The sequence below is a fragment of the Belonocnema kinseyi genome, chromosome 8 (assembly GCF_010883055.1).
Source record: "Belonocnema kinseyi isolate 2016_QV_RU_SX_M_011 chromosome 8, B_treatae_v1, whole genome shotgun sequence".
NCBI lineage: Eukaryota > Metazoa > Arthropoda > Insecta > Hymenoptera > Cynipidae > Belonocnema > Belonocnema kinseyi.
Genome location: NC_046664.1, coordinates 110,576,203 through 110,587,660, shown reverse-complemented (window position 1 = coordinate 110,587,660; position 11,458 = coordinate 110,576,203). Strand labels below are relative to the sequence as shown.

Genomic DNA, 11,458 nt, shown 5'->3' with positions numbered 1-11,458 from the left:
GAGTCTCCTTGCCTCTCATGTTTCAGAATGTTTGATTATTGTGAGTTTCCTCGCCTCCCACGTTTCGAGGTGCTTGATTATCGTACATCCCCTTTGCTTCCATATTTCGAGGTGCTTGATATTCGCGAAAAACCTTGACGCTCACGTTTCGAAGTGCTTGATTATCGTGAGGCCCCTAACCTCTCATGTTTCGGGGTGTTTGCTTATCGTGAGTCTCCTTGCCTCCCATGTTTCGAGCTGCTTCATTTTTGTGAGGACCCTTGCTTCTTACGTTACGGGGTGTTTGATATCATGAGGCCCCTAGCCTCTCATGTTTCGGGATGCTTGATTATCGTAAGGCCACTTGCCTCACACGTTTTGCGGTGCTTGATTATCGTGGGTGTCCTTGTCTATCGCATTTGGAGGTGCTTGATTATCATGAGACCCCTTGCCTCTTACGTTTCGGGGTGCTTCATTATCGTGATGCCCCGTACCTCTCATGTTTCGGGGTGCTTGATTATCGTGGGTCTCCTTGCCTCCCACATTTGGAGGTGCTTGTTTATCGTGCGGCCCCTTGCCTCTCATGTTTTGGGGTGCTTGCTTATCGTGAGTCTCCTTGCCTCTCATGTTTCGAGGTGCTTGCTTATCGTGAGTCTCCTTGCCTCCCACATTTGGAGATGCGTGATTATCCTGAGGGCGCTTGTCTCTCACGTTTCAGGATGCTTGATCACACAGGCCGAAAAAATTTGATAAAAGTCAAAAGCCAGAAAGCAGACTAAAAGTTTTCGAAGAATTTTGATGCGCTGAATCCGATTTAGATTCAGATTTATGCAACGACTTTTCTATTGCTGACGGTACGATATTTTTTCTTCAAAATATTATCTCAGCGGTTTTCGAGGGTGCCCTTTCTATTGCCAGTGTTAGTTATTTGTTATAACCCCTAGAAGATCCAATATGGCGGCCACAATTCAGGGCTTTAAAAAAGAATAAAGTGTCCCTTGAAAATGTTATCTGAGGGGTTTTCGGGGGTTCCTTTTCGATTGGCTCAGTTTTTTGTTATAACTCCTAGAAGAGCGAATATGGAAAACAGTTAGGGCTTAAAAAAAATGTACTATTATGATTCATTTAATATTCTAAATTTACTTAGGATTTTCCAGCTTACTAAGGCAAGACTCAATATTTTCCAGCCACTTAAGGCCGGACTTGGGATTGTCTAGCTAAGCAAGAAAGTACTTAATATCTTCCAGCCAATTAAGGCAAGACTTTAGATTGCTTAGCCAATTATGGCAAGCCTTTAGATTAATCAGCCAAAAAAGGCAAGACTTTTTATCGTCCAGCCATTTAAGACAAGACTTTGAATCGTCCAGACAGGCAAGGCAAGACTTACGATTGCCCATTCAGTTAAGGCAAGACTTGGGATTGTCCAGCTACGCAAGGAAGTACTTAATATTTTCCAGTCAATTGAAGCAAGACTTTAGATTGCCCAACCAATCAAGGAAAGACTTTAGATTGCTCAGCCAATAAAGGCAAGACATTGTATCGCCCAGCCAGTCAAGGCAAGACTTTGAATCACCCAGTCAGTCAATACATAACTTTGAATCGTCCAGCCAGTTAAGGCAAGACTTACGATTGTATGTCCAATGAAGGTAAAACTAATTGCTTGTTTTCTTATGGAAACGTTCGCGCTTCATGTCAAACGATCGTTGAAGAGACTTTCGTTTATGACTAGTAGGTTTATTATGATTTCTTTGCAAAGACTCCAACATTTTCTGGGAAATAATCCAAATGAGATTTGAGAAAATGTAATTTCATACTCATCAAACCACCTAATCTTTTAAAATTCTTTAACATACTAGATACAATAGTTCTAAACTTTGGATCTTGATTGTTCCTTAGAAATTTCTGTACAGCATCTTTGAAACTCAACCATGCATCCTTTCCAATAGATGTCATGGTTTTGATAAAGTCATCATCTTTGATAAGTTTTATTATATCAGACCCAACAAAAATACCTTCCTTAAGTTTGGCATCACTTAAATGCGGAAATGTAGATCTGATATAATTGAAACATTCTCCTTTAATGTTTAGGGCAATAAGACTTTCATAAACAACAATATACTGAGCAACTTTCTACTCTAATCTGTCTGGCCATTTCTCCGTTATCTTATGTTCATCCCTTGCGCGGCTGTCTCAAAGGCAAAGAAAACAAGGGAATTTAATGTTTCCTGATTGTAAACCTATGATAAGATTTATCATTTTGAAGTCATCACAAATAAGCCAATTATGGACATTGTATTTTATTTTAATCAGGAGTAATTGGAAAGTATCATAAGATTCTTTCAGTGTAGTTGAGTGACCTACTGGAATTGCAGCGTAGTTATTTCCATTATGTAATAGTACTTCTTTCAGACTTTCTGTAGAAGAATCTATGAAAAGACGCCAATCCTCTGGCGCATATAAGTTTATTTTTTATAAATTAATGAGTCCTTCGATATCATTACAATACACAATCCCACTGTCCATTGAAAAGTACTTGTTAAACTTTTCTTCTCTATTTCTGTAAACACTTACTCTATTGCCAGGTAAAAATAGTTTCCTCTCTTTGAGTCTTGTAACGCAAAGCTCAGCTTTATCTTTTGGAGAATCAAGGTCATGTATAAAATCATCTAATCCGTCTTGGTCAAAAAATTTAGGACTTTCATCATCTGATTCTTCCCAAGAAGAATCTTCAGTTGCATTAGGATCGTCAGTATCCATTGATTCGTGAGTTGATCGCTCACTTTTGTTTTGAGATTGATTTCTAATACCAATCTTGGCTGGTGTAACACTTTTTACATCAGGGTAAACGATCTTCTCTAAATACTTTTTAGAAAAACCTCCTTTTTTGAATAAGCAAAAGTAACAATCAATATGATGATCGTTGGGCTCACATAAAACAGGTGGTTGAATAACAGTCTGCGTCTTGCTACTTTCATCTTCCCAATTTGACAAATTTAATCTACAAGCATGACAAATTGAGGTTGGTACCCACGGTTTATCCAAATTTTTTATTGAAGTCCCGTAACAGTTGAAGTATGACGTTTTTATCGAATCATTGATTGATCGACGGTATTTCTCCGCTAAATACTTTCCACAAACTTGACAAAACGTATTAACTTTCTTAGCGGAAGGAGTTCTTGAACTCATTTTTTTTCTTATAATGAACAGTAACGTGGAAATTCTAAAACTCACTATATACAAAAATCACGATCGACACGAAATGTAACCACTAAACAGATTTCAAATACAAAAAGAATTTTATTACCTACACATCCAACCGTTAGCCCGCCACTCAAACCTGATTTCTAACCCGGAAAGATTTGTAGCGAAAAACGAATTTCATCACCTACACATAACACGTCATAAAAGCGTTGCCAGCTCAGTGAGCCAGCTAGGGATCGAAGACTGTCTGCGCCGTAGAACGGCGCGTACATACAGCGAATCTGAACATTAGAATGCACACAGAGTGCACAGTAGCATTCCGCGCAGTCCGTCTTCTTTTGTTTTATCAATGTGCGAAGTTTGGTTCCAAATGACTGCACGCTTTTTAGTTGGTATTTTGTACGGGATCCTTTGTTCTTTTTTAAAGCCCTAAATTGTGTCCGCCATATTGGATCTTCTAGGGATTTTAACAAAAAATTGACACTGGCAATCGAAAGGGCATCCTCGAAAACTCCTGAGATAATATTTTGAAGAAAAAATATCGTACCGTCAGCAATACAGAATGCGTTGTATAAATCTGAAAACCTCAGCGTTATAGGGTTCAAACGCTAAAAAAAATTTCAAATTACAATATTTTGGTGAAATATAAAGGTAACCTAATAAATCAAAGTAGGTTTGAAAGGAGAAGATTAGTACTTTCAAATTCCAAATTAGATTTTGTGGTAGACATTTTTCTTGTTCGGTTACGTAACCTCAAAGACAGCTAAAAAATGCATTTTTTGCACATTTAAGTTAGGATATCTTGAAAACCTGACGTACAGCAGAAATTTTGAGCTCGGATTCGGATTCAGTGCAACAAAATCCTTCGAAAATGTTAGGTCTGTTCTCTGGCTTTAAAAATTGTCGCCTGTGTAATTGTTCTTTGCCAGAATTTCGGGTCTTTTATTTATATTTAAAACAAGATATTATTCTGCATCAGACATGCCCCCCGCGAACCCAGAATCTCCAGGCTCTTCATAATTAAACAGTCCACCAACGCCCTGCCACAATTCCTCCTCGTCTTCCTCTTCATGAATTTCAATAGGAATAACTATTGATTCCGAAAAAGATCCAAAAAAGATATTCACGAAGAAGAGCGAGTAAGATGGCTCAGTGTCCCGATAATTTCTCGCGTAGAGCACGGTCCTAAACCACCTGAATCCTCAATTTTATTGATTCGAATTTGAATTACTTGGTTGTGATTCATGTTTGTTACATTCCAATTAGCACTGGCCACAGCCGACATGCATGCCCAACATGTACTGACATTTCGCATTTCGAAGGGACTCTTCCTCAAAGGGCCCTACGGGAAGTCTACCTTTCAAATGGAAACACTGGCACCTCCATAGCCAGAGGCCATTTACTTTTGCAGTCCATAGCATAGCTGAAAGATGCTTAATTGGAGAATGTTTTTCCTGGAGTCTTTCCCAATCGGACTGGAATGAAACTGAAAAATAAAAGGAAAGATACCCCTACTGGTAAATGATAAATCTTAGCCGTATTGTTGCTATCCTTTAAAAGGTATTCTCCCTCGGAGTCGGTTTCGTCCTTGTTGTCCATTTCAATTTCAATTTTTTCGTAAAAAAAAAGAAAATTTGAAATAATTTCCTTCTAATTTATTTTATGTTTTTAATTTTCACTAAATTGAATTTCACTTTAAAAAATAGAAGAAGATTGACAATATCCCTCTATAGCGCCTTTAAATTCTTTCACCTTTAAATTCACTTTCCCGAATTTCACTCCTCATGTCATCTATGCAAGGGTTATGAATCGACTAGCCCTTACAAAAAACCCTTCGCTTATCTTTTTTCCGTAAGCGAATGCACTGCCAAACTTAATAACTCAACACAATATCTCTTTTCCTTATCTTTATTTTCTAAAGTCCCTTGATAGCGAACAAAATTATTGGATTAATTCTATATTCAAAATTTCAGACAAAACACTCTTTTGGGTGTCAAATAATTCTATCTTAATAATTAATTCAATATCAAGATTAAAACAAAAAAAATCTGACACACGTGTTATTGTTTTTGATCTAAATCCCCTCCCTATCTAAGTCATTTTTATATGAAATATAAAACAAAACAAAAAATAGACAATACAACAACAAAAATTCACATCAATTATATTTTTATACTATAGTAATTTATCCTTTGAAAACTTTAGTTTTCTCTGTTTCTTCAAAAAGATTTATTTTAATCAATCGATATTTTTCACAGATCTCCAATTATCAATTTTTATGGGGTTATGTCTATTTTTAAGCGCGAAGATTTGAATTTCCGTAAAAGGAATGCGAGCAAAAAAAACTTGTCGCATAAATTTTAAAGCAAACAAATAAGTAATAAAAATGTATACTAGAAAATACAAATATTTATGTAAACCTGATATTTTATATATAAAAAAAGAAAATTCACTCAAAATCTCTCAAATACTAACATTTAATTTGATAAGTTCTCTAATTTTAGTATATCTTCAGCTTTAATTATTTAAAATATTTTTTATTCAAATAATATTCATATATCAGTATTTTAAAATTTAATCATATTTGATATAGTACACTTCAAATTATACTTGTTAAAAATAAGGGTAAAATTGTTTTTCTTAAATATTCATGAGATATAGCCTTCCTTATGTAAAGGCGATGAAGTTTTATAATTCAATGAAAAAAAACTAATTTTGTTGAAAATTAATTCCAAAGATATGAGAGTATTCCCGCAATTCCCTGGGTGTTAGTCTAAGATTTAGTATAAATCAAGATATTGAATATCTTATGTAAGTTTCGCTTTAAAATTATTAATTAAAATTTTTTTGATTTATTTGCTAAAATTTGATTTTGAAGTTGTCTTTCCCTTTCTTTATTTTACAAATACTCTGATCGTTCAATTAAATGATCAGATAAGAAATTTCCATTAATAATTAATTTATTCAATCAAGTATATATAAATTCTAAGAATTATTGCTTTGCTTAAAATATATTTTTCGTTTGTTCCAGATTTTCAACCAAGCTGAAATATTTCCATCAATTAAAAGAAAAAAGGTAGATATAATGGACATGGGTTTCCTTTCTGAAAATGAATTTCGTTGTTTGATTTGATTTTAATCAATTTTCTTTAGTTCGAGTTTTAGATTAGTTTCAACAATTCTGAGTTTGAAATATTAGGGATTTCTGTCGAAGTTTCTGTCACTTCTAGATTATGTGCATCATTATTGGTGCTTAATGGACGAGCACACAATTTTAATTTATCAGTGTGAACTATTTTTGTTTTATTGGGCCCCATTTAAATTAAGGCATTTCTTTCGCCTAACAATTTTTCTAGGACATAGGGACCATGGAAGTAGGGGTCGAATATATTTTTCCTCTTGTTTACTCTCAAGTAGACTTGTTCTCCCTCCTTGAAGTATTTAGGATTAGATCTTTGATCGTAATATCGTTTAGATTTTTCCTTAGCTAATTGAATTCGTTCCCAAGCTATTGATTGAACATTATCCAATTTCTGAAAGAGTCCCTTTCAATATCCGAGATAAGTCTTATCTGATTCTGAAAGAGTGAAACTATTTGGAATATTAGCTTCTCTTCCGAATATTAACGTATAAGGAGCAAAACCTGTAGCTTCATGTATGCTAGTGTTATAAGAAAACACAGCAAATCTAAGCCAATCGTCCCAATTGGTGAAAATATCGAATTGTCTTAAGTATTCAATCAATGTTTGATGACTACTTTCTAATGAACCTAAACTTTGTGGGTGATACGCAGTTGATTGAATTTTTTTATGCGAAAAATTTTGCAAAATGTTTGAATGCACTGACTGATCAAATTTGGTCCTTGGTCAGTGTGAATCGTACGAGGGCAACCGTATCCTGAAGTAAATTCCTCAGCTAAAGCTAAAGCTATAGTCGCTGAATCAATATTCCTCAAAGGAATCGCATCAGAATATTTTGTAAAATTACACTGAATAGTCAAAATATAAATATTTCCTTTCAAAGATACTGGAAGGGGTCCAACTAAATCAATTTGAATTTTGTCAAAAGGTACCCTTGGAGTATCAGTGATAATCATGGGTTGTCTAGTCCTAATTCGTTCCAATTTATTTCTTTGACAGTTAGTACAAGAACCTACTATTCTTTGAACGTCAGCCTTCATGTTTTCCCAGTAATAGATATCTCTTACTCTCCAATAGGTCTTTGAGATTCCCTTATGACCTCCTACTACTGATTCATGAAATTCTCTTACTATATGATCCCTCATATTACTAGTTCTACCGAGAGCCAAGAAAGTTCACCTAAATCATTTCCTTTACTTGAAATTCTTACTGAAGTTATCTGTAAAGCTTCCATAGATTTCTTTAAAGCAATTACCGCTTCTGAAAGTACTTTTATAACTATTACTTCTTCCCTCTTCTTATTCACAACAAGACTAAAAAAATCGCCCATTACAATTAAAAGCGATAGTTTCACTGGGCTACGAAATTTCTTTTCGGATATCTTCAATCCGTAAAAGACTTTGAAGGGTGTGAGATGCGAAAGCGATAGGTAAGTCTTCTCCTATAGGACTCTGACTTTAAACTCCACCGAGTGAGTAATTCGACGCATCTGTGGTCAAAACAAATCGTTTCTTACAATCTGGGTACTGCAATATAGGTTCAGTACATATCTTATCTCTAAGAATTTCAAAAGCCTCCTGTTGGGTTGGAGTCCAAATAAATTGAACATTGTCCTTGAGAAGTAAAGTCAGAGGTTTAGCTATCCTGAGAAATCACGTGTCCCAAATAAGCAATTTCACGCTTAAGAAAATGACACTTCTCAGGCTGGAGAGTCAATCTAGCAGATTTTAATCGAGCAAGCAGAGCTCTCAATTTCCTAGAATGTTCTTCCAATGAAGAAGCATAAATCACAATATCATCCATACAGACGTGTAATTCAACACCCTGGAGACCTGTGAGTACACAGTCCATTACCCTTTGGAAAGTCGCTGGTGCGTTCTTTAAACCAAATGGCATTCGAGTGAACTCTAAATGCCCATGTGGCATTGAAAAGGCAGTTTTTTGCTGAGATTCAGGATCTAATCGAATTTGATGGAACCCTGATGCTAAATCTAGGACAGAGAAATACTTTGCTCCACCAAGTTGAACCAAAATATCAGTTATGTTGGGAAGCGGGTAAGCATCACCAACTGTTTTCTCGTTTAAGGAACGATAATTTATAACCATCCTCCACCTTTTATTTCCTTCAGAATCTGATTTCTTGGATACAACCCACAAAGGAGAATTGTAGGGAGAAACTGAGTATTTTATTATTCCTGAATTTAAAAATTTATTAGTTTGTTCCTGTATTTCGTCCTTGTGAATAGGAGGATAACGATATTGTTTAGTATTGACTGGAGTTTCGTCGGTAGTAATTATTCTATGAGATAAAATATTCGTAGCGCCTAATTGGTCACCTTCTAGGAAAAACTGAGGGGAGTACTCTGAAAGAATTGGAAGAACACTTCCCTGTTCTTCATTATTCAAGTCTGACATATTCATAACTTTCAACATTTTCGCAAATCGGGAGGATAAGTTTTCCTGTCTATCGGTGGAAAATTAATTTCCATTCGAACGATTTAAAGGTGCTGCTACATCATATTCCTCAAGTGTCAAAGGGGGAATAGTTAAACTGACCTTTTTCGGGTAGAATTTATAATAAAAAGGTTCTCTTCTCCATTTTTATTAAGAACTAAAGCCTCTCCAGCAAAAATGCCAGGTCCACATGGAATTTTCCTAACATATCCTATAAAAAGTTGATCATTTGAAAAATTTATAACTACTCTATGTTGTTTAAAAATGTTATTCCTATAATTCCATCCTGAAGTATAGGGAAATTCTTAGAATTATCTGAAAAGCGGTTTCAAGTCCTTTTATCATTAATCTAACTTCTCAAAGAGTAGGTATCATGTCTGAGCCAATTCCTATCAAATTGAAAATTCGTTTCCGATTTATCTTGAAAAAAGGCTTTAATCTATTTTCTTTAATCAAACTGACACTGGCTCCAGTATCGATCATAAAAATACATTTCTCGTAAAGAAAAGCTACATTTTTCAATTCTACTGTAGGGGCTAGTCCATCCTCCCCTAATTCCCTGAGTTTGAGAATGACTCTTTTATTTGAATCTGTGTCAACAGATTCCGGTCTTTTCTGAAATAAATCATGATTTGACTTTTGACCCTGAAATTTTTGTCGTAATTGTTCACACTCCAAGGAATGTTTTTTATGGAGTCGACAATCCTTAAAAGTATGATTATTCCGGTGACCATAGTGACAACTAGATTCCTCCCGAGCCCTTTTTTCGCTCGCAATTTAGACATTTTCAACTTTACCAGGCGAGGACTGACTTGAGGTTATATTCCAATTTCGCACTTTATATTAACACTTTTTCTCGTCTTAATAAAAAAAAATTGATAAATTTTCACAATATTCAAATTCTGACTACATACAATAAGAGCGAGAAAAATAATCACTCCACAGTTTTTTTATATTAAATTTCCACTCCTTTGAGATGATCTGGAAGTTCGAGCTGAAGTTCCATTTGAAGATCTAGTAGACCTCTAAAAAATTCGTCGAAGTTCTGCAACTCTAGAAATCCCCTGATGCGTAACCTTTCACAGGCCATCCAACGCTGCGGTAACCCTTAACGGGTCCGTCATCAGGAACGATGATCAAAACTTAGGATTTTTCAAATAAATGAAAATCCCCAAGTCAATGATTGTTAGAGGAATATCTGGTGTTCTCTTTCAAACATAAATAATTCTGGTGCAATTTTACAACACCCTCTGCTATCGGGAGAAAAACCACCCCAAAACCCTGATAGAGAATCGCGGCTTTAGTGAAGAAACTTTTCACTCTAACACTCACACGTACCAGTGGGCCAAGAGCTACTCGATCCACCCCTGGATTCACTGGACGAGTTCAATTAAAATAGAAAAGACCTTTTTTCAATAGAAAAATTACTCTGATTTTTCCATTTAAAAAAATTTTTAATTCCCCTGTTTTTTAATTAATTTTGAAATATTCCAATTTCAGGAAACCAGTAGGTATGTGGCTAGGTGAGATACAGAATTTATAATATCTTTCACCGAGATATACTTCAATGCAGATACATCCTTCTCCGTCGTCGTAGATGCGGTAAATTTGGAATGGTGGGGAATCCGGATCAGAAAGAACTTCAACCAGTCTCATCAGAAGTGAACTTGGATCAGACATTTTTATATTTGTCACATTACATCAAAAAAAAAAAAATTAAATTCATTTTTATTCTGCGAAGTAGAAACAACTCTGTTCCCGAGAATTATGGTTCGCTTTTCTTGCTGTAATTTTTTAAGTAAATCATCTAATTTTTGCATTCCTTGGGGTATATTCTTGCGACCTGTTGGTGGTTCCAGGTAAACACGTTTACATCCTTTAGGGTCCATGAACTTTCTCCACGCCTGAAGGCCGTCCATAGTGATTGAGAAGCTTAGTTGGATCAAAACCAGTAGAAAAGTCCCATGCTTGGTCAGGCGAACGTCTTTGAGCTTGGTATACTGAATTGGTGACCCAGTTCCCACGGTCCGGAGGTGCAATCCCACACAAGCTGTCACCAATTTGTTACGTCTCCAGCGCTGCTGTCGATTTGAAGAATTGTAGGTTTCGATCTGTTTTATCCTGGATTCGTTGCGGACGTTGAGTGATAAAAATCACTAACCGCGCGAACTGGTCGAGGTTCAAATAACAGACACAACACAATAATTTATAGAACAAAGAAATAGTTTTTATTTAACTTCAATTTAAATATTAAAGATTCTTTAATGAAGATTGAATGTCCTATTCCGTCGCCGAGAATAGTTTGTTCACACAAATAAAATTTCGTTCAGGTTTGACATTTTTAAAGTTTTATTTAATTAAAACAATTTTAATTAAAAGGTTTCTATTTTCACTTCACTATATGAGCTTTTTCTATGTTCTTCCATATATTTATAACCTCGATTTTTACCAAAAAAGGGTAGGAATTGTCCTTCTGGCCAATAGAATTGCTGACGTCACATAGTTTAATGTAAAATTAACCTATCATGATGAGATGCGTTAAGTGCCGCCCTTATATTTCAAGCTAAAATAATGAGATTCTAATTCTCAGAAAAGCATTTTTACGATTCTCGTCGATTGCACCCGCTCCCAACGAAATCGCGGTAAAATTTCAGCCACAACCACGTCTCACGACTGTGAGATAG

At 35.4% G+C, this 11,458-nt stretch overlaps 1 long non-coding RNA gene across 1 annotated transcript in view; it reads left to right on the top strand.

Annotated features, from left to right (window-relative positions):
• LOC117179119 overlaps nucleotides 1–10,514 on the top strand; it is a 23,498-nt gene extending 12,984 nt beyond the window's left edge. The window contains exons 2-3 of the long non-coding RNA XR_004467863.1: nucleotides 6,212–6,256; nucleotides 10,275–10,514. This is a non-coding gene — a long non-coding RNA (uncharacterized LOC117179119). The remainder of the gene's footprint in view (nucleotides 1–6,211; nucleotides 6,257–10,274) is intronic.
• Nucleotides 10,515–11,458: the final 944 nt, after the last annotated feature.